General features: G+C 46.8%; 1 protein-coding gene and 1 long non-coding RNA gene across 3 annotated transcripts in view; one reads left to right on the top strand and one right to left on the bottom strand.

The window, feature by feature from the left end:
• Nucleotides 1-14,962, bottom strand: part of LOC142023391 (uncharacterized) — a 40,622-nt gene extending 25,660 nt beyond the window's left edge. Inside the window, exons 1-2 of the long non-coding RNA XR_012648226.1 lie at nucleotides 14,834-14,962; nucleotides 8,401-8,498 (exon numbers count right to left, since the gene is read on the bottom strand). This is a non-coding gene — a long non-coding RNA (uncharacterized LOC142023391). The remainder of the gene's footprint in view (nucleotides 1-8,400; nucleotides 8,499-14,833) is intronic.
• A 118-nt stretch (nucleotides 14,963-15,080) lies between these two features.
• The window catches only part of FASN (fatty acid synthase), a 112,740-nt gene continuing 104,684 nt past the window's right edge, over nucleotides 15,081-23,136 (top strand). The window contains exon 1 of one of the 2 annotated variants that reach the window (XM_075014226.1): nucleotides 15,081-15,636. The gene's annotated coding sequence lies outside the window, so the exon portion shown is untranslated. The remainder of the gene's footprint in view (nucleotides 15,637-23,136) is intronic. The other variant, XM_075014225.1, reaches the window with a different exon arrangement.

The raw sequence follows: 23,136 nt of genomic DNA, 5'->3' as shown, positions 1-23,136 counted from the left end.
TCATCCCTTAGCACCCCTCCTCTACTTGCGCTACACTGATGACATCTTCATCATCTGGACCCATGGGAAAGAGCTCTTGGAAAGTTCTACTGTGATTTCAACAATTTCCACCCCACCATCAATCTCACCCTGGACCAGTCCACACAAGAGTTACTTCCTGGACACTACTGTGCAAATAAGTGATAGTCACATAAATACAACCCTATACCAAAAACCCAAGGACTGCTATGCTTACCTACACGCCTCCAGCTTCCATCCAGGGCACACAACATGATCCATCGTATACAGCCAGGCACTAAGGTACAACAGCATTTGCTCCAATCCCTCAGAGACAAACATCTATAACACCTTTACTGAGCTTTCCTGAAACTAAAATACCCACCTAAAGAAGTGAAGAAACAGATTGATAGAGCCAGACAGATACCCAGAAGCCACCTGCTACGAGACAGGCCTCGCAAGGAAAACAAGAGAACACCACTGATCATTACATACAGCCCCCAGCTAAAGCTGCTCCAGCGCATCATCAGTGGTCTACAATCCATCCTGGACAACGATCCTTCACTGTCACAGACCTTGGGAGGCAGTGCTGTCCTTGCCTACAGACAGCCTGCCAACCTTAAACAAATTCTCACCAGCAACTATAGACCAGAACACAGTAATTCTAAACCTGGAACCAATCTCTGCAACAAACCTTGCTGCCAACTCTGCTCACATATCAACACCAGTGATATCATCACAGGACCTAACATCAACCACACCACCACGGGCTCTTTCACCTGCACATCTACTAATATAATATATGCCATCATGTGCCAGCAATGCCCCACTGCAATTTACATTGGCCAGTCTCTATGTAAAACAATAAATAGACATAAATCAGACATCAGGAATAGCAATATACAAAAACCTGTAGGAGAACACTACAGTCTCCCTGGACACTCAGTAACAGATTTAAAAGTAGCAGTCCTGCAACAAAAACATTTCAAAAATAAAATGCAAAGAGAAAGTTCAGAGCAACAATTCATTTGCAAATTTGGTTCCTTCAACCAAGGACTGAACGGAGACTGGGAGTGGCTGGCCCATTACAAAAGCAGTTTCTCCACTCTTGATGTCCACAGCTCCACGTTAGCAACTGACAATGGGCCACATCCCCCCTGACCGAACTGACTTGATTTCTACTCTCTTGGGGTGCGTCTACACTTGCATTCCTCTTTCAAAAGATGTATGCAAATGAGGTAAATAAAATGCAAATAATGAATAAATTTGCATATCTGGCACCTCATTTGCATATCCTTATTTCAAAAGCGCTTCCTTCGAAAGAAGAAAGCCAGTGTAGATGCTGCTCTTTTGAAAGTAAACCCTATCTTCAAAACAATCCTTCCCATTAAATAAAGGGAAGAAGGATTCTTTCAAAGATGGGTTTACTTTCAAATGAGCAGCATCTACACCGGCTTTCTTCTTTCGAAAGAAGCTCTTTCGAAATAAGAATATGCAAATGAGGTGCCATATATACAAATTTATACCTCGTTTGCATTTTCGACTCACCTCATTTGCATACCTCTTTCAAAAGAGGAATGCCAGTGTAGACACACCCTTGATGTTCACCACTCCACATTAACTGCCGATAATGGGCCATATCCACCCTGCCTGAATAGATCTTGTCAGCTCTGGCCCTCCCATTCACTGAGATTCCTTCTTTAAATCCTCCTCTGAAACCCACCCCCACACTCATGCATCTGACGTAGCGGGTCTTCGCCCATGAAAGCTTATGCTCCAAAATATCTTTTAATCTTTAAGGTGCTACAGGACTTCTTGTTGTTTTTGAAGATACAGACTAATGCGGCTACCTCTCTGATACTTCTCCTTTTACTGTCTCTTGCTGAAGTAATGACTTCTTGTGGTGATTTCCTTCTCCTTAGAGTTCTCGGTCTTTTTGGCCAATTCTATCTTTTTCTACAATGTTAAGCCAGTATTTAGGTCTCAAATCCAATAGCTAACCACAGATGTTTCTTGAGTCTCATAAATTATCAAGTGCTATCAATGTATGTGCTTTTCCTAAAAACGCAGAGCTAGGGTGGGGAATGAAGTGGTATACCATGGATATGAAAACAATAGTTGGATAGAACAGTGACTTTTCCTCATGTACCAAATTGATTCCTTTCTGTTACAAAGCCTAGAATTAGGTAAGTTTAGCTCAGGACATGGAGAAGTACTAAGGGTCAAATTGACGGGGCACAGAATTTCAACCAAGCAATCAGGAGAGTGCAGGGCTCAATGGACATCTATGTGCCCCCTAGCTGTGACTGCTGTTCGAAGGTGGTTACATGGCCAGGCATGTGGTGACTACTGTGAATCTATATGAACGCAATACATTCTGAGAATAGAAGGTACTGGTAGTAAGTAACTTCATTTTCCTCAGCTCATTAGCCTTACCTATATCTGCAAATGGAAGAATAAATACATTCTCCCCTTCTCTTTGCACAGTAGAGTTCAAAGCTACCTGCACAGCCAAGAAGTTTGAAAAGTCTCAACAAAATATTGAAACTGGAGATCAAGAAAGAACATCTGCTGCTGACTTGACAATCAAAGGAACTAAGTTTGAAGTTCAACCAAAGTTAATGGCCAACAAATCATCTCATGCTCACTCCATGAAGTCAAAAATCTCCCACCGGGTGCAAAAAATCTGGAACTACAACTTTAAAGATTGATTTGACAGTAAGTTCTGATCTGTACAAACTGTGAGTACTGTAGTGAAGTGTGCCTTTCCCAAAGAGCTTATAGTTTAAATAGACCAGACAAACACAGATTGGGGGAAGGGATAGAATACTCTAGCAGGATGAATAATGAGATGGCAGCAATGTGGTGTTAGTTCCACAACTTATTTTTATTGTTTGATTATTTGTTCACTCACTCATTTGGGGTGGGGTTACTTAGGAGGGCATAAGCTACATGGGGAAAAAAAGGAAGGAAGCGAGGCGAGCAGGACAGGCAAGATGGAGGTAAGAGGAATTAAGCTCAGGTGAAGAGGTTGTTGGAGAGAGGAGAGGGAGGGTTGAAGAGCCGATCAGCACATGACTAAGTATAACCAAAACCATAGACAGTTCTCTGAATGCCTGGAGGTCCTTGTTTTGGCAGCTTCTGCCTCTTTGACCTCTCTCAGCCTATCTCCTCCAGGGCACAGGGAAGGGTGTAAGGCACCATTTTGCTACTGGTGCACCCAAAGTGGGGAGTCTCTCCTACATAGTTCTGGATCCAGGAAGGTCCTAGGGCAGGCATGGGCAAAATGCAGCCAGTGTGCTGAATGTGGCCTGCCAAAGATTTTCTTCCAGGTTGCCAAAATTTCTGCAGCACCATGGTTGCTCATGCATGCTAGCAGCCTGCTGCACTTCTGGAAGCAGCCAGCTGCTGCTAGCAGCATGTCTGTGTGCCCCTTAGGGGGAAGAGGCAAGCAGGTCTCCGCATGCTGCCCCCACCCTAAGCAGTGTCCTCACAGCTGCCATTGGTCAGAAATTGGCCAGTGACAGCTGCAGGGGCAGTGCTTGCAGGCACAGGGAGCATGCAGAAATTCACTAACCCCCAGCCTCCAAGAGGCATGCAGAGACATGTTTGCCATCAGCAGCCAGATGTTTTGAGTGGCCACCATGAAGTGTCCCACTGCATGACCAGCCGGGAGCCACCTATGGTAGGTGCCTCCTGGCATGGCCAAAGCCTGTACCTCTCACCCCCTCCCACATTCTAACTCCCTACCCCAGGTTAAAACCCATTTCTGGATCCAAACTCCCTCCCAGACCCAGCCTCCCATCCTACAGCCCTATCCTAGGTCATAAATGCTTCCTACATGCACCTCCCAGACCTTGCACCCCTTCTGCTCCCCAGTCCTCTGCTCAGAACTCCCTTTGGCACACAAACTCTGTCCCAGATCCCACAGCCACTAGAAAAATGTGGTCCATGACCGCTTACCAAAATTTTTGGAGTGCCTTCTCCTCCTTTGACAAAAATTATTGCCCACACCTGTGCTAGGGAGTGAGTATCCCTAGCTGGACCATATTTTGTGTGTTTGGTATTGATTAAATATCAACTCACCCACCTGCTTCCTGGAGGTTAGTATAGATTCCCAGCTACTACAGATTATAACTCCTGTGTCTGTAGGCAGAGCTTCCAGTTTTTAGCTAAATATTGTTTAAAAACATAAATGGATTAGACAAAGGGAAATTGTATTTCTGTGGGAGGCATTAGCATGTTATTTTCCTATGTTTACTACCTCTACACTCATTCTACATATAGTAACAGTCAATTATATGTAGCTGCTTAATATTGTTGTAAAGCTGGAGTATAAACAGATTAAGCCAGATTCTGTACTACTTTTGCACCTTGTACGTACTCAAATATGCTGGTATAAAATGCTACAAAAACAGAATTCTCCACTGATGCTGGCATTGTTTAGCACAGGTGTAAGTGATGTCACAAGTTTCAAGACTGAGAATCAGGCTCATTAAGAATCTTTCATTGTTTGAACTAAAAGCATTGTACAGATAACTCAGCCTTACAACACTTTTCCATCTAAAGGTTCATGCAGAATTTTAAGTATGTAAATTGCAATTTGAGCAGCACAGCACTGCACTTACAAAAAGTGTCGTGGAATTTTAATGATCATTTTGTTGTTTCATTTGGAAAATGGCAGGTTGACATTTCTAATAGTACTGCAGGAAACTGAGATATTGATTTGGTGCTATGCCCTCACTCTCCAAACAGTTATTCAAGTGCTAAACGTTGCTACTATAAGTGATTCCATTGTAAAGAATAGGAGAGGAGTACTCGTAGTAAATTTAAGAATATGTGTGTTTGCAGGTTAAGAGCCAAAGATGGAAGGAGAACTGACTGAATAACCAGCACTTCTTCCTGCAGCACATAAGTGCTCCTTGAAAAACCTCCTGTCTAGATTCTGTCTCTAGGCTACCCTGCTCAGTTTGAGATCAGAGTGGAACACAGTACTAAGGCAGACAGCTCGAGAATAACTTTAAAAACCTGTTAAATATTCTATTCAAAAATGTTTTGCTTTAACATATAGGTAATACACATGGTAATACAAATAATATATAATTGTAATAAGTTGCATGCTGCGTGGCCCTTATTTCATTGTGATTTTATCATAGAAGTTCTAACTCTGAGGTGTCCTCTGTGCTCTTTCTCAATTTATTTTTCTTGAAGATCTCATAGAATCTTAGGGCTGGAAGAGACCTCAGGAGGTCATCTAGTCCAGCCCCCTGCTTCAAGCAGGATCAACCCCCACTAAGTCATCCCAGTCAGGACCTTATCAAGCCGCGACTTAAAAACCTTGAGGGATGGAGAATCCACCACCTAGATTAAATATTTTTTACATTTTTTCTTCATGGACCAGAATAATACAATGCATTTCCCTAACTCAGAGCCTGCTGTGACTGAAGATCAAAGCAGTTGTTTCCAACAGGCAGAGAAATTTTGGCCTAATCATATAGTTACGGCCAACTGTTGCTATGCAGATTGCCTCAGTTCAAAATTTTGAAATAAATAATGAATACATATTACAGCATCTTTGCAACTCTTATTTCCAGTGGTTTCAATTTGAACATAAGGATTCAGAGCAGCTCAGTCTGTTGTGGTTCTGCATCCTGCTGAGATATGCAAGGCTGAAGCACTAATATGGTGATATTCCCCTAATGAGGAAAGCCACATTTCCATTCAGTGAGTTGTGATGATAATATTCTTCCATCCTGTTGACCCTTAAAAAATGCTTCTCCTACAAATCCGATTTCTATGTCCTTTACACTGGTGATAGCTCATGAGATGCAGATTTCAAAAGTGGCTTTGGATTTTAAAATTTATCAACTGGCATACCTGTGGATCTTAACTCAGGAAGGCAGTTTTTGTTCATTCAGTTTCCCTAAGCAACTTCTCCTTTAGCAAACCCTATATGGTAGCAAGAAATATTTTGAGTTGATCCCTGCATTCCATTTTCTTCTTTAGATAGTAAAAGACGGAATTTTACTTTATTGCAGTTACTATGAGATGAGTATAACTCTTACATTGGTGTTGACCAAGTAGGAATGGTACAAGAATAATCATATAAATAGTATGTCTATAATAACTTGTATGTGGTGTATTGCTTGGACCCCATCATATGCTACACCCCCATCTAATAGAGAGGTATTTCTAAAAGTTGCTTCAAAAATTTCTTGTTCATATATTTAGCAAGCAAGTATCATTATTTCAGTTTTTCTTTCAAGAACTAAGCCACACCTCAAACAACCCTTTTCAAAATAAAAAGCAGATGGAGAGAATAGTAATAACATTGATAAAGTGATATTATGGATGATACTGACATACAGAATAGGAAAAATGCTACAGAAAAGGAAGAAAAAGACAACTTCAGGTGAATGTAGTGGAATGGAAAAGGTAGAAGAAAACATAGGAACATAAGAATGGCCGTACTGGGTCACACCAAAGATCCATCTAGACCGATATCCTATTTTCCAACAGTGGCCAATGCCAGATGCCCCAGTAGCAGTGAACAGAACAAGTAGTCATTAAGAGATGCTTCTCCTGTCATCCATTTCCAGCCTCTGACAATCAGAGAGTAGGGACACCATTCCTAGCCATCCTAGCTAATAAGTATTGATGGACATAACCTCCATGAATTTATCTAGTTCTTTTTTTAACCCTTTTAAACTCCTGGTCTTCACAACATCCTCTGGCAAGGAGTACCACAGGCCTGCAATGCACTGTGTGAAGAAAAACTTACTTTTGGTAGTTTTAAACTTGCTACCTATTAATTTCGTTTGTTGACCCCACCTAGTTCTTATGGGAACAAATAAATAACTTTTCCTTATTCACGTTTTCCATTCCTGTCATGATTTTATAGACCTCTATCATATCCCGCCTTAGTCTCCTCTTATCTAAACTGAAAAGTCCCAGTATTTTTAATCTTTCTTAATCATTTTGTTGCTCTTTTCTGAAACTTTTCCAATGCCAATATATCTTTTTTGAGATGAGGCGACCACATGTGTACTCAGTGTTCAAGATGTGGGCATGCCATGGATTTCTACAGAGGCAAGATAGTTTGTCTTATTCTCTATCTCTTTTTTAGTGGTTGCTAACATTGTGTTTGCTTTTTTGACTGCTGCTGCACATTCAGTGGATATTTTCAGAGAGCTGTCCACAGTGACTCCAAGATATCTCTCTTGAGTGGTTATAGCTAAATCAGTTCCCATCATTTTGTATGTATAGCTGGGATTATTTTTTCTAATGTGCATTACTTTACATTTATCATCATGAAATTACATTTGCCATTTTATTGCCCAATCACTTAGTTTTGTGAGGTCTTTTTTAAGCTCTTCACAGTCTACTTTGTTCTTAACTGTCTTGAGCAATTTAGTATCATCTGCAAATTTTGCCACCTTACTATTTACACACTCTTGGGGTATACCACTACTTATCATTCTCCAATCTGAGAATTTACCATTTATTCCTACTCTTTGTTTCCTGTCTTTTAACCAGTTACCATTCCATGAGAAGACCTTCTTTTTATCCCATAACAACTTACTTAAGAGCCTTTGGTGAAGGACTTTGTCAAAGGCTTTCTGGAAATCTCAGTATACTATATCCACTGCATCCCCCTTGTCCACATGCTTACTGACCCCCTCGAAGAACTCTAGTAGATTAGTAAGGCATGAGTTCCCTTTACAGAAACCACATTGACTTTTCTCCAACAAATTATGTTCATTGATTTGTCTGACAATTTTATTCTTTACTATAGTTTCAACTAATTTGACTGGTACTGACATTAGACTTACCTGTCTCTAATTGCCAGGATCACCTCGAGAGCCATTTTTAAATATTGGTGTCATATTGCCTGCCTTCCAGTCATTAGGTACAGAAGTTAATTTAAAGGGTAAGTCACAAACCACAGCAATTTCACATCTGAGTTTTTTCAGAACTCTTAGGTGAATGCCATCTGGTTCCAATGACTTGTCACTGTTATTTTATCAAATTTTATCAAAAAACTCCTCTAATGACACCTCAGTCTGAGACAATTCCTCAGACGTGTCACCTAGAAAGAGTGACAGGTTTGGGAATTTCCCTAACATCCTCAACCATGAAGGCAGAAAGGGGTGCTGGCACTGCAGAAGCCGTGTGGACGTGCCTCTGCTGGCTAAACCCCCTGTCGCCAGCCCCTTAAATGGGGCTATTATTATAATGAACTTTGGGAGTATGCAAATGGCACATCATTTGCAATCCTGAGAAGCTCATTTTGCATAGCTCTGCTCGTAGCAGCGCTGGACGGAGTGCTGTGCAGACCCAGCCAGTATCTTTAAGGCAATCAGCAAGTAACCCATAACAGGCACACTACAGACAGCCACTTACCTGAAGGGTCCCATTATCACTCCTCTTTCACCTGAAGAACTCCCACATGGAACTCCTTGTTTACCTCCAGGTAAGTACTTGATTGTGGCTAGAAAAGTCTATAAAAAGGAAAGTACATAGCACCAGTGTTTGTACAGATGAGGATAAAAGTCTAGCCCACAGTGGTTCATATTTTGAGTGATGACTACATGGAGACTTTCCACTTAAATTGCCCACTAATGATAACTTGGTGCACATCCACCTGTGCTAGCAATGGTAGGAAATTTTAAAGAAACTTTAAAGTGTAGACAAGGCCTAGAAGCCTGATCCTGTGAAGCTGAGCATGCTGTACTTCTGTTAAAACAATGGAAAAGGATAGCACTCAACATCTTGCAAGACTGGACCCTAAATAGACAACAGATATAACAGATGAGGAAAAAGAAAGGAACAGGGAAGGATCTAAATTCAAGACATGGAATCCATTGTCAGCTCTAGATACAACTGGATTAAAGAAGAGCAGCACTGTAATGAAGACCCCAGACTCCCTAGATTGAGTTCCATAGTGGCCATATGATTATTCTTTAGTCACCAGATCCAAAAGAAAAAGTCTTGAAGTGCCACCAATGTCCTCTTCTGAGATAAGTGCCATGTTATGAAAAAAAGCCACTGGATCAGTTTTATTCAGTTCCAGAGAATAGGAAAGGATAAGGTTGTAGTTAGCAGGGCCAAGTTGCACTGAGGACATTCCTTAGACCCACCTGATTATAAACTGAGCAGATTGAATCTCTATGTGAATCTTGGTTAATGGTTCCAAGGGCATTATTGGATGTGAAGGCAGCCCTGGAACAGACAGTAATTTCTTCAGAAGCATCAATTACTGTGTTAGTGGGAGTTCACTATGAGCTTTGCAGGCTGGTTGCAAACTGAAACAATGAGGCTGTGGCCACACTAGGAAGTGACATCGAAAGGGGTAATCCCTATCTGTCACTTAGAAATGAGACACTTTGAAAGGAAGCGACTACACACAAAACGCGGATCAACGTTGCGACCCACAACATTGAAAAGATGCCCCGTCATTTCGAAATGGAGTGGCTACACAGCCACAGCTTCATTTCTAAATAATGGGGCAGGAAATGGCGAGGGCAGGGTCGACTGGCTGACAAGCACTTCCTGGTGCATGGGCCAGCTGCCCTATTAAGGGGCCCTGCCTAAACACACCCCCCATGCACATGCTGAGGACCCTGGCTGCTTGCAGCATGCGGCCTCCAGCACGGCACTCAGCAGAGCCTTGGTTAGCCACCACACCAGTGCCTGCCATGGACCCGCAGCACTTCACTGATGGGGACACCCTGGACATCATGGCCAGCCTGATGGCCATCCTGACAACATGCCATATGAGGTTACGTGCCACCTGACATGTGGCCAGTCTCCTGCAGGCCCCCCCACACACTGCATCTGGAGCACCCCCTGTTCCAGCCCTGCCATCACCTCTGGCGGTACCCCACCAGCAAGGAATGGTGGGACAACGTCCTCAGGGAGTGGGACGACGACCAGTGGCTCTGCAACTTCCAGATGACTCAGGCCACATTCATGGAGCTGTGCCATTGGCTGGCACCAGCACTTCACCACCAGGGCACCCGCATGTGGCCTGTGCTCCCCCTGGAGAAATGAGTAACCATCACCGTGTGGAAGCTGGCCACCCCGGACAGCAACCACTTCGTTGGCCACCAATTTGGGGTGGGGAAGGCCATTGTTGGAGTTGCCCTATTTGAGGTAAGGCACCAGGGCCATACACCCACAGTGGGGTCCCAGGGAGTGGGGTCTCTCGTATGCTACCACACACTCATGGGCACCTGTGCCCTCTACCCCCTACAGGTAGTTGCCCCCACCAACGGGATCCTCCTGCCCCACCTGATCCGCCTTGGAGACGTGGATGCTGCCATGGCCGGCTTCCAACAGCTGGGATTCCCCAACTACATCGGTGCATTGGACAGCACCCACATCACCATCTGGGCCCCAACACATAGCTGGGGACGGTACATCAACTGAAAGGGCTACCATTCTGTTGTCCTCCAGGCCCTCATGGATGCCCAAGGACATTTCACGGACATTTGTGTGGGCTGGCCTGGCAGGGCCCACGATGCCTGCATCCTATGGAACTCATGGCTCAGCTGCAGGATGACAGAGGGCACGTACATCCTGCCACGGGATCTGCCAGTGGGGGACGTGACCATGTTCCCATGCATCATCACCGATGCTGCCTACCCTCTCCAGGCCTGGCTAATGCATCCCTACATGGGACACATGAATGAGAGCCAGGACCTCTACAAAGCCTGCCTCAACCAGGCCAGGAATACCGTGGAGTGGGCATTTGGCCATCTGAAGGCGTGTTTCTGGTGCCTCCTGACACAACTGGAGGTAGGCCTGCCCAGAATGCCTGCAGTCGTGGGTGCCTCCTGTGCTCTCCACAACCTCGTGGAGAGCAAGCAGGAGCTCTTTGTGGTGCATTGGGCAGCCGAGGCTGTGACGCACTATGAGCAGCCAGGTGCAGTCCCATGTCGCCAGGTGCACCAGGATGGGGTGTATGTGTGGGAAGCCCTCCGGGAGGCCTTAATCCCGGGGCCCCCATGACCTGGCCTGGCTCACTCCAAGCAACCCCGTCCCCCGGTTCTCACCCCTGCCCCACCAGCACCCCCCTGTCATCCCCACCCGAGGCAAGACGCAGATCACCATTAAATAAATTCAACTGCTATTTTTGGAAAACAAAGAACATTTACATGGAGGGAGCAGGGGTGAACTATTTACATGGGGGGTGGGAGTGAACTATTTACATGGGGAGGCGGGGAGGCCTCAATCCTCCGTCGGAGTGGCTGGCCCCTGGAGCCACGACCGCCCCGGGTCCAGGGACCACAGCGAGGCTAGGATGCAGCAGGTGGAATGGGGAGGTAGGGCCAGACTGGAGTATCTAGGGGCTCGGACTCGTGTGGCGGGGAGCCACAGAGAAGCAGGGGTCGCCCAGCCACAGCCAGCACGCCAGTTCCTGCTGCTCGGCCAGGGACATGTCAGCTGGGAGCAGAGCTGCAAAGGTTGTGGGGGAGGAAGGGGCATGGCGGGGACTGGGGAAGAGGGCGGAGTTGAGGAAGAGGGGATTGCAGGGAAGAGATAGAGGCTGGGGCGGGGGGGGAGGGGAAGAGGGGGCTGGGGCACAGGGGGGGATGTGACATAGGACGGGACCAGGGAGGAAGCAGGGGCTGGGGCAGAGGTGGGTGCTGCGGGAAAGGCCATCCATGGGGCGGGCGGCTGGGCCAGGTGGTTGGCGATGGCCTGGGTCAGGGTGTCAAGATACCCAGCCACCCGGTCCCAGGCCACCCGCTCCATGGAGAGCCATTCCCACAGCAAGTGGTTCTGCTCCTGCCATGCAGCCATGTGGGCTGCTGCCAGATCATCTGCTCAGCTACAGTGGCGGCTCCTCCCATCACAGAGTCCAGTCTGGGGAGGTGTCGCCCCTTCGCCCTCCTGCTGCTGCAGGGCTCCCAGGCATATCCAGGGGGCTGGGATGGCTGGCAGATGTCGAGGCTGTAAAGACATAAGGGAGAGATGGGCCAGCAGCCTTGTCCCCACTGCCATCCCACCCTGCCTGTGGTGAGGGGCTCTGGGGTGGCCTGTCTGCTGTGGGGTCCAATGACCGCCCCCCCGCATGACCAGGGCACTGCACGCCGGGTCCTAGCTGAGGGTTCCCTGGGTGGTTCAGGGGAGGCCTGGTTAGAGGTAGCCCAGCTAGGGCCCTCGGAGGGCTCAGTGATGTACAGTGGTCCCTCGCTCCCGCTGTTGCTGTCCCTGCTGTCAGCAGGTACTTCGGGGCCTGCAGTAAGGGGGGCCATTGAGGGTCCTGGCATGTCCAGGGTCTCCTCAGGTGGTGCAGCCTCCCTGGGTCCCAGCAGGTGGTGGAGCTCCCTGAAGTAGCCCTGCAGCAGTTCCTTGACTTTGGAGCAGACCTTGTCGGGGTTGGCCCCTTACAGCGAGGTTGCTGGCGAGGCGGGCGAAGGCGTCCGCATTTCTCTTCCGCCCCTCCATCCTGAACAGGATGTCCTCATACCCCCAGACAGCCAGCAGTTCCTGGACTTCAGCTTCCAGCCACAGGGCCCCCTTCTTCTTTGGGGGGCTGCCCAGAGCCCTGGGAGTCCTGCCGCCTGGAACCCTTGGCTCCATGGGGATCCTGGGGGTCTTGGCTGATAGCCATCTCTCTGGCCACAGAGGTGTGTCGCTTTCTGGGGGTGCCTGGGAGTGTTGTCTGACCACCTTGTGCTCCTCCATCTGCCAGCACACTCTCAGCTTCCTGCACGGGGTTTCTGTGTCCCTGCAGCTTTAAGGCACCTGTAGCTGACAGCCAAAGAGCTCTGGCTGCTGGTCAGGATGTCTCTGTGCTCTAGGGAGGGGCCAGCTCTGTGGAAGACTTTTAATTTTGAAATGGTGGCAAGAGAGCAACTACACACATTTCATTTCAAAATCAACATCGAAAGGAGGTGTTATTCCCAACACAGGAGTGGAATAACGACTTCAAAATGAACGCCTTTTAATTTCGAAGTTGATTTTGAAATGAGCAATTTTTGCGTAGTCGCTCTCCTGCTCATTTCAGAATTGCCCCTCATTTTGAAATCGTTTTTTAAATGAGCAGCTAGCATGGCCACAGCGTGAGACTTCCTAGCTAAAGGGGAGAAAAGGAAAGCTCATGCAAATTACCTTTCTCAGATCTCTCTTTGCAAGAAAAAAGCAAGCAATGAGAAGAAGTCTCATTTTTCTGTGGGCACTTCCCTACTACTCCCTAAGTCACCTAAATCACCTCCAGAGTTTCCTAATAACACAATATGCTCCTAGTAGTTACCTTTGTTACTTTTTTAAGGAAATGATGGGATATTGGCTGGATTGGAATTCTATCTTATGACAACAAACTCCAGCTTTCCACCAAGTCTGAGACTTTATCCTAACCCTTTCCTCAACAATTTCAGTTCATTCTTCTCACAGATGCAAAGGGGGAAGAGGAAGCAGAAAGAACTCAGCAGCTTAGGATGGCTCTGCTTCCTCCTCCTCAAGTGCTCTACCTCTCTGCATCACCAAGCTTTCTTCTCTTGCTTTTGGGAGATTCTGGAAAGCAAATGCAGAAGAGAATTCTAGTGCAGCCTCTGCGAGGCCCGATGAAGCCCCAGAGGTATCAGTGGTGAGATTAGGAATGCTGAGGGACTCATGGAGCAGATGTGAGGGTAGGGGTCAGGCAGAACTAACAGAGGAGGAACAGGATGGTTGGAAAGGGAGGTGAGAGCTCATGCAGTGTGATCCAAAATCACTTGACACAATAACTCTAATTTTTTTCTCTTTGCCTCTCTCTGGGGTTGGACGGGGGAAATCAAGAGTTAAAAAGAGCAACAAGTGTATTTTTTTAAATCACAGGTTTGGGGCCTACAATAATTGTTGATGTCTTGAGATTGTTTATCAGTTATTCTCATTTACAGGATGCTAAGGAAGTCTGAGGAGATGTGACTATACTAAGGTCCTGCTAGGAGACAGTACCCTCTCTGAACTGCACTGGAGGGAATGAGATTTCAGCCTGACATACTGCTCAGAGGGAGCACCTGCTTACAACAGGCACCCGAAAGGTGCTCAGGGGAGCCAGATTGCCCACAGCAGCAGGAACCAACATTGCGAGAGGGAGCAAGAATTCAGAAGCTCCTAGCTGTAAGTGACACAGTGCTCAGTAACAAGAAGTCCTGTGGCACCTTATAGACTAACAGATATTTTGGAGCATAAGCTTTTGTGGGCACAGACCCACTTCAAAAGCTGATGCTCCAAAATATTTTAGTCTATAAGGTGCCACAGGACTTCTTGTTCTTTTGAAGATACAGACTAACTTGGCTACCTCTCTGATACTTGTCAGTGCTCAGTAAGAGTTGAACTGGTTAATCAGACCAGCCTCATCCCTGCAGTTTCAATGAGTAACAGGCGCTCTGGGCTCTGCTGTGTGGAGGTTTTAAGTATAACTGCTCTGCTCCGTTGGGAGTCTTGGTACGAGCCTTTTTTCGCTATGTACTGGGGCGCCGGGGACGATACCAACATCTCTGGGGCATATTTCACCGCCTCAGAGTATTTTCAAGTTTGAACTGTAGTAACCCCGACGGATCACACTCTGCCGAGGTGAATGACCTGAAATAAGCCGCAATTCACTGGCCCGTCTTGCATCACAAGCGGCTTCATTTCCTAAACAGAGCCGTCCCCTTAATACAGTCATCACATCACGCTATCTCCTAGCAACACCCACACCGGCCTGGAGATTGGATGGGCGACATCCTTCCACACGCCCCTGCCCCCTGATTGGGTGTCTCTTACAGTCCAAAGCCATCAGCCTCCTCCCAGATTGCAAATTTCGCAGGCGAACTCGGGACGGTGTAAACGAGACACTGACCTCGCTCCCCCACCAGCTCCGCTTCCTTGGCCGGCCGGCCGGCACGTGTTCCTGGCTCGACTCTGCAAGCTACGGGGTGACCGACCCCGCGGGAGCCTAGTGTCAGGGCCAGTAGCACTACCAGCTGAAGAGACATGTCCCCCACCCCCTGCAGCGCTTGCCCATAGCTGAGCCCTGCGTGGCCGCATGCGCCCGCGCACGCTCACGCACACCGGTACTCTCGCCGGGCCTCGCTATCTGCGGGATTCTCGGAGGCCGTGTGCCTGGGGCAGCTTGGCTCGGCCCTGTTCACAGCTACAGCAAGCAGGAAAAGGGGCGCTTGGGGGAAGTGAGCAGCCGGGACGCGTTAGTGCAAAACCTCCCGTAGCCATTCAGATTCTCTGAGGCCTGGAGAAGGCTCTGCCGGCCGGAGCGGGCCTGCAGCACCCCACCCCCACGCCCCCGCTAAGAGGCTGTGCGGGCAGGGGGCTGGCATCGACCCAGCCCTGGCTCTGGGAGCCCAGCCCTGGCTCTCATTGGCCTGCGCGAGAAGCAAAGCTGTCAGCCCATGTGGCGTGGCCATCGGAGCTGGCGGCCGCTTAAATAGCGCTGGGAGCTAGAGGGAAGCAGCGACGCGGACAGGAAGCAGGGCCGGTGCGACAGCATCCGTCATCCAGCCGGCCGCGTGCCGCAGTCGAGTCCCGCGGTCCAGCACAACTCTGACTGTTCCGCCTCTAGATCCGGCCAGATCCGCAGCCGTGCGCACCCGAGGCCCGGCTTCAGCCGCGCTGCGCAACGCGGGCCCTTCGTCTCACCGGAGGCAGGTAACCGCCCCGGGGAGCGGGGCTGGCTCAGCTACCGCAAGCGAGTGCGCTGCGGCTGGGAACCACGAGCCGAACGGCTGGGAGCTTGGGGCTGAAGCGGAAGCAGCCGCCGGCCTTTCAGAGCAGAGCTGCGGGCAGTGCGCCTGAGCCACCCCGTGGGGATCTCGCTGCCTCTTCTCGGCGGGTTTGTAGTGGGACCCGGCGCCTCATTGGGCTCGGCTCCATCTTGTACCACTAGTCACATGGCAGCCTGTGTTAGAGGTATCAAAGGCAGTTCATCAGTGGCAGTAGTCCTGTAAACGTTCTCCGGCCTCTCCCTGCGAATGAGAGGCGGCTCAGTTGTTTTTATTTGAACTAAACTAGAACATGGGATTTTGCTAATTCTTGATGCTGATGAAAGGTTTGAGTGTAACAGATCTCATCTCATCTCAAAGGACACTGAAGCACTGGTGTAATCGTTGGAGAGCCAGTTGTTGTATTATAGTGTTCAGAATAACCACTTCACTGCCTCTTCTTTATCCCTTTCTAACCCCCCCATTAGTTTACTATTCATAATTACATGAGAAGCTTTTACTTATTTAAATTTTATTACCGTAATACAGTTTGATTTTGTTTAAATAAGATTTCAGTCTGTCTCAGAAGTGAAACTTGCTTCAGTGCTTTGATTTTGGGATTTTTTTTTTGTTCATCATAGATGATAATAGCAGGGAAAGGGGGAGATGAAGGCTAAACCTGTTCTGCATGGTGAATGTTCTGTGTCCAGCCATTTTGATATCTGGCAGTGAAGACAGTTACACAGAAGAAATCCCATTTCACAAACAGATCCAAAAAAGAAAAATATTTGTTCTTACTCTCCTTAGCCTTCCCACCCTCCTGTAGTTATATGTGTATGTATTAATATATGCCAAGGGGCTTAAGAACAAAAGATAAATAACATGGATTAAAACATACTCACTGGCATATCCTTGTGACAAAGAGAAACAAGGACTTCATATATTTTCTTCTTTTGGTTACTGGAACTGAAATTCTTTCCAGGTAGGCAATATACAGAGAATTTTGCTTAACATTTACATCAACTTTTCCTTTTCATGTAGACTTTCATGTAGTCTGAAACTATTGTATCAGGCCCCACTTTTTCATCCCTGAGATTAACAGGGGCCCCCCCAACCTGTCTAATGTAATTCAAACTAATGGAAATTTCAGTTATGTTCATTAAAACACAAAAACAGAACAAAAAAGCACCCTTTCGGAACATATAATAAAATTAAGTATGTAGAATGTAAAAATTTTATTAAATTAAAAAACTTTATTAATTGTTCTATAAACGTAAATACACAGACATTACAAAGTAACATTTCGACATTTTAATGAGATGAAGGAGCCTGAGATCCAGCAGCAGATCATGCTGCACCCCCTCATTACAAAATTTCATGCACCCCAAGAGGGCCCACTCTCCAATTTGCTCACCTCTTCATTTAGGGACACCTAGATATCACACTGTAGCATCTGATGCTTGAAATATTACATTGTAAATGGAAGAGGAAACCTAGAAACTAGCCCATCTGTTAACCCAGCGATGGCAGATGTACTGGTTCTTATCTCATTATTCAAAGAGTAATAGTGTTGTAAGTAAATACCTGAGCTGGGTTACAGAGATCCAGTCAGATCTTCAGCCTCTTCTTGCAGTTCTAAACTTCTTGGGATGCTTTGAAAACCAACAACACTTCTTCAAGGGCTTCAAGAAGTGAGACTGTCTTACATGAAAGTCCTTGTCCCCATAAAGGGTTCTGAAAACTCTAACGAAGGCTTGATTTAGTCAAGAGTGTGAGGTGATGATGGCCTCAACTGGGGAGTAAACTTGTAGGTACATTTTTAAAATAAGTATCAGAGGTGTTTGAAGTATCAGAGGGGTAGCCTTGTTAGTCTGGATCTGTAGCAGCAACGAAGGGTCCTGTGGCACCTTATAGACGAACAGAAAAGTTTAGAGCATGAGCTTTCGTGAGTTAACTCACTTCTTCAGATGCTCCAGCATCGTTGCTGCTAGAGGTGTTTGAATTAGTCTGTAAGGTGCCACAGGACTTCTTGGTGTCTTTGAAGATACAGACTAACAGATATTTTGCAGCATAAGCTTTCATAAGCAAAGACCTGCTTCGTCAGATGCATAAATAGGGGGTTCCAGAGGAGGGTTTAAATATATGGGCTTATGAAAAGGAGGGCGTGTCAGTCAAGAGGCTAGAGGTTCAGACCCTCAATTAAACCCATCAAGATGTGATTAACAAATCTGAGACACTGCCTAATCATATTTGTAATGCTTATTCTCCCCTATCTTTCCCATATTTAGTTTGTTGTCTTCAATTATGTTTTATCTAAAGCAGATAAAGCATGGGGGAAGGAATGGATGAGGTGTTTTACTCCCTCCCAATCTATTACCCTATCTGTGTCCCTTAATGTATCTAATATGTTTTCATTTCTGGCCTCTGCCCTACTCTAAACTTTTTAAACATGGATGTACCCACTTTGTCTAATATAGACTGAAAATGCTTTGGGGCAAAGACTCTTAACTTGTTCTGTAAGGTGCCAAACATAACAATGGTGCTGTATTAAGAAGGTTGGGAAATTTTTCGGAACAGTGGAATGATGGAACAAGGGGCCAAGGTAGGATGGACATCAAAGGTAACTTTGACTATTGGGAATACTTATGAGTTAATGAGGTGCTTTCCATGGCAAAATATTCTGACTGCATCTTTAGGTGGCTCACTTGGTTGTCTCTCCTGGGGCTATATCTACACGGTCCCAGAAGATTGACCTACTCAGTGTTGATATTCCAGGGTTTGATTTTGCCCATCTAGTATGGAGGCATGAAATCAGCCTCTCAGGGTTTGCACCTGGCCCCTGTACCCCTCACGAGACACAAGGAGTAAAGGAGGTCGACAGGAGAAACTCTCCCATTGACCTTCTTCTATATAGACAGGCTAGTTATCCTAGTGCAAATACGTTGATTTTAGCTACGCATTGGCATAGGTAGAATTGCATATCTGTAGTTGAATTTCTTAGTCTAATTTAGACATAGACTCAGTGTGTTCTCCTTTCTGGCATGGGACTCTTCTTTGAACCTCGTTTGTCTATGCTATAGTATATTCAGAGGGGGATTCCAAAACCTTGACATTGCTCACTCTGTTCCCGAATTTTCCCAGCATTGGCTCTTTTCACACTGGCATCTGGTTTTTCTGTGATTTCCAGTCTGCTCTCCATCTCTCCTCCCTGCTCCTTTTCCCACTGAGATGGCAGTTTATTTTTCTTCATGATTCATTCAGTCCCACATTCAACTCTTTTCTCCCATTCTTCCATTGCATTATCCATCCTGTCAACACTTAGTCTTGGTTTATCCCTAACATCCTCTTCCTCTGCTGCTACTCTTGCACCACAAAGTGTCTCTGGTAGAAAACGTGTGACGAAGCTGAAGTCCTCCTGTCACAAAGTGTGCCAGGGTAACCCCCTCCACAGTCTGGTATGACTGTCAGCCATTAAATAGAACAGACAGTTTATTAGGTGACGGGGACACAGCTTAGAACAGACTTGTCAGCACAGAAACCAGAAGCCATCACTACAGTCCATCTTGAGGAGGCTGGGCCCAGAGGGGGTCAGAGTAAGGATTCTGTCTCTCTCCCCTTCCTCTCCAGCCAGCTGCAACTGCTCCACTCCCCAGCTGCAACTGCTCCACTCCCCAGCTGCCCAGTTCAAATTCAAACCAGCAAGTCCCTCCTCCAGGCTTTGCCTTGTTTCCTAGGCAAAAGGTGTCACTTGGTTGCCTTGGTAACAAAGGGCATGGAGGGCTATTGGGTACATGAGAAGTCATCACAGCAAAACTTCCATCTCCAACCCTGCACTGATGCCATGCCTAGAGAAACTGAGGAACCCACATGGAGTTATTATAGGACAGTAGTAAATCCCTCCACCAGCTACCAGCAACTGCCCCTTCTGTGATAAGACCTGCAACTTCATAAGACTCACAATGATAGGAAGATGTCTTGCTCGTTATCAAGTGACCGCCAAGAGAGTAAATGCATGTAACATAACAAGTGGAATTAAATAGGACAGTAGGAAACACTTGCAACTTAACAAGGAGAATAAAATCCTCACAGTTCCCACTTTGTCACACCTCCACAACTAGGTTATTTTTGACTCCTCCAGATCTGTCATCTTCTGAGCTAAAGACTTCTAATTCTCCAACTTAAATGAATCCTGTTATTTCAGTCCCAGCTGCTCTTTTGCCTACTTTCATTCTTTATAAGAATAGCCCGTACTGTCTTGACTGCCAGCTGCCATTATGGACACTAACATGGATCTCAATATACTTCAAACTTTGATGCAGTGTTTGCGCTCAGTTCCTACACTGCAATGTAGTACCTTCTGAACATAAATGACCATGCAGTATGAGCTCATTTTTTCCAGGGCATTGAAGGACACAAATCTCTGGAAAGAAGAACCACGGTGGTTCTGGCAGCACTGGAGTCACTGTACAGTGTGGAGTGCAGGTTCTAGAGCTGCAGAACAAACATAGACTTCTGGGATCATATCATTTTGCAATCATGGGATGACCAGAAGTGACTGAGAAATTTCCACAGGTGTAAGGCCATTTCCAAGGAATTTTGTCAACTGCTGTCTCCTGCCTTAAAGTGCAGCAATACCAGAATGAGACCTGCTTTAGCAGTGGAGAAGCACGTGGCGATTGCTTTTTGGAAGTTTGCAATGCCAGACAGCTACCGGTCAGTGGGAAATCAATTTGGAGTGGACAAATCTACAGTGGGGGCTGTTGTTATACAGGTAGCCAAAGCGATCACCAGGCTTCTCCTGTGGAAGACAGTGACCCTGGGGAATGTGCAGGAGGTAGTGGATGGATTTGCTGCAGTGGGGTTCCCTAACTACAGTGGGACCATAGAGGGAAGGCACATGCCCATCCTGGCATTGGACCACCAGGCCTCAGAGTACATTAACCACAAGGATTACTTTTTTATGGTGTTGCAGGCATTGTTGGATCTCAAAGAATGTTTTACTGACATCAACTTAGGGTGGTCAGGAAGAGCGCATGACGTGAATCTTTAGGAATTTCTGGTCTGTTTAGAAGGCTCCAGAGTGGTACTTTCTTTCCAGACCAGAAAATTTACATTGAGGGTGTGGAAATGCTCATAGTGATTTTGCATGACCCTGCTTGCCCCTTGTGCTCTTGGCTCATGAAGCCCTACACAGGCTCCCTGGGCTCCAGTAAGGCACTCTTTAACTACAGGGTGAGCAGGTGCAGAATGGTGGTACAATGTGCCTTTGACTGTTTAAAAGCCAGGTTCAGGTGCCTTCTGACTTGCTTAGACCTCAGTGAAGAAAACACTACACTTGTCAATGGAGTCTGCTGTATTCTTCATAACATTTGTGAGGCGCGGGGGGGTGGGGATGGGCGGGGGGAGTTTCATGCATGTGAGACGGGGCTGAGGCACAGATCCTGGCAAGAAAGTATCAGTGACTGGCCCCAAGGAAAAACAGGAAAGCCCAGAAAGAGGCACTACAAATCAGGAATGCCTTGAAAACCAAGTTTGTGAAAGAACATGAAAGGTGTTAACTGCATCTCCCCCAACCATGCTGTTTCCTTGCCCTTCTTGAAATGCCCCCCATCAACCACGACACAACCATCACCACTCACCCGATACCAAAGCATGTTAACCAATAAACAAAACTTTTTTCAATACATTTTTTTTCCCCTACTTAGTGGGCATTAATGAAAGAGTGGGAGTACAGGGGAAGAAGGATAATAAGGTCATAATTAGCTAAAAGTTAGCCATCTGGTGGGTGTTGATTTTGTGGGGTGATGAAGCAGGGCTCTCTGTGGCCTTCCCCACCTCATTATGGGTCCTTGACGAGAGGAGGGTGTCAAATGTGTGGAGAGATGAGGTTGGGAAGGAATTGATTGGATGGGGTTGCAGAGCCAGGAGCAGGGGAGAGGGCTGACTGTGTTGAAGGAGGTCTCAAATGATGGTGCCTGGAGTGGCTGAGGGATGTGGAGCAAGGAGCTGGGGAGGGGGGCCAGGAGGGGGTTGAGGGAAGTCTAAAATGATGGTGGCTGGGGGATACAGTGCCCCATCCAGGGACAGAGAATGAATGGGGTAAGGGTGGCATGTGTTGGTGGTTCCTGGAGTGGCCTGGGGATGCTGTGCCTCTAAAAGGGGAAGATAATGTTTATGGATAGAAGAGCATGTAATGTGGCATTGGGGGTGTGTGCATGATTTGCTGACTTTTTATCAAGCACAGCTTCAATTAAGGCAGAGGTCTCTGATTTGTGATTTCTCTATCAGCAAATTAATTAATTCTGTTTGCTTGCCCATAAAGGATATGCATGAATCATGCATTCTTTCTTGAGAGTCCAACTTTTTTTTTTTTTCCCACTTCGGGATCATCTTCCTCCGTATTTGATGCAGCCTCTTACCTGCTGGACTGGGCCCTCTTTGTCTTTTCCAGAAGCTCCCTCTCCAGGATCCAGGTTGGCTTCTGAAGCCACTTTCTGAGTTAAGGGGATGGGATCCACAGGCTCCAGCTCAAAAAACAGCTCCTGTCTTTCAGGATCTAATTGTACAATAGAATGGACGCCACTGTCGTCCATCCCTTCCAAATCAGGATGTGCTTCATCATCCTCCCCAGGAACTCAGGAGTCGATGCGACTTTTGGGTGAAGCTCCTCATAGTCATCCCCCCAGACTGACTGTATTTCTGGTAGCTCTGCCACGGCTCCTTGATCTTCATGCGGCACTGCTGAGTGTCCCTGCTGTACCCTTTCTCAATCATGCCTTGTAAAATGTTTACGTAAATATCATATTGCTGGATTTGAGCTGAATGAAAGTAGCTTATTCACCCCACACTGAAATGAGGCCCAAGATCTCCTGATGGCTCCATTCTGGGTCCATTTTGCAATCCTGGGAAGTCATGGCTACAAGCTGTGCTAAGTGTGCTGCAGAGATGTGATCCACATGTCTGCTCACCACACTGGCCAGAGAGGAAGGGAAATCTAATCAAAATTCACAGGCTAACCACTGCTTTCAGTCACCTGGGCTGTGTCTACACTAGCCCCAAACTTCGAAATGGCCATTCAAATGGCCATTTCAAAGTTTACTAATGAAGCGCTGAAATGCATATTCAGCGTTTCATTAGCATGTGGGCGGCCGCGGCGCTTCGAAATTGACACGGCTCTCCACTGCGCAGCTCGTCCCAATGGGGGTCCTTTTGAAAAGGAGTCCCGTCAGGATGAGCCACGTGGCAGCGAGCCGCATCAATTTCGAAATGCCGAGGCCGCCCGCATGCTAATGAAGCGCTGAATATGCATTTCAGCACTTCATTAGTAAACTTTGAAATGGCCATTTGAATGGCCATTTCGAAGTTTGGGGCTAGTGTAGACACGGCCCTGGAGAGCAGTGAGGATGGAATGATGACTGGAAAGGACACCTCAAAGAGCACTGTGCCA

This window comes from Carettochelys insculpta, chromosome 20 (assembly GCF_033958435.1).
Source record: "Carettochelys insculpta isolate YL-2023 chromosome 20, ASM3395843v1, whole genome shotgun sequence".
Lineage (NCBI taxonomy): Eukaryota > Metazoa > Chordata > Testudines > Carettochelyidae > Carettochelys > Carettochelys insculpta.
The sequence above is the reverse complement of the archived record's forward strand: the minus strand, read 5'-3'. Positions and strand labels throughout refer to the sequence as shown.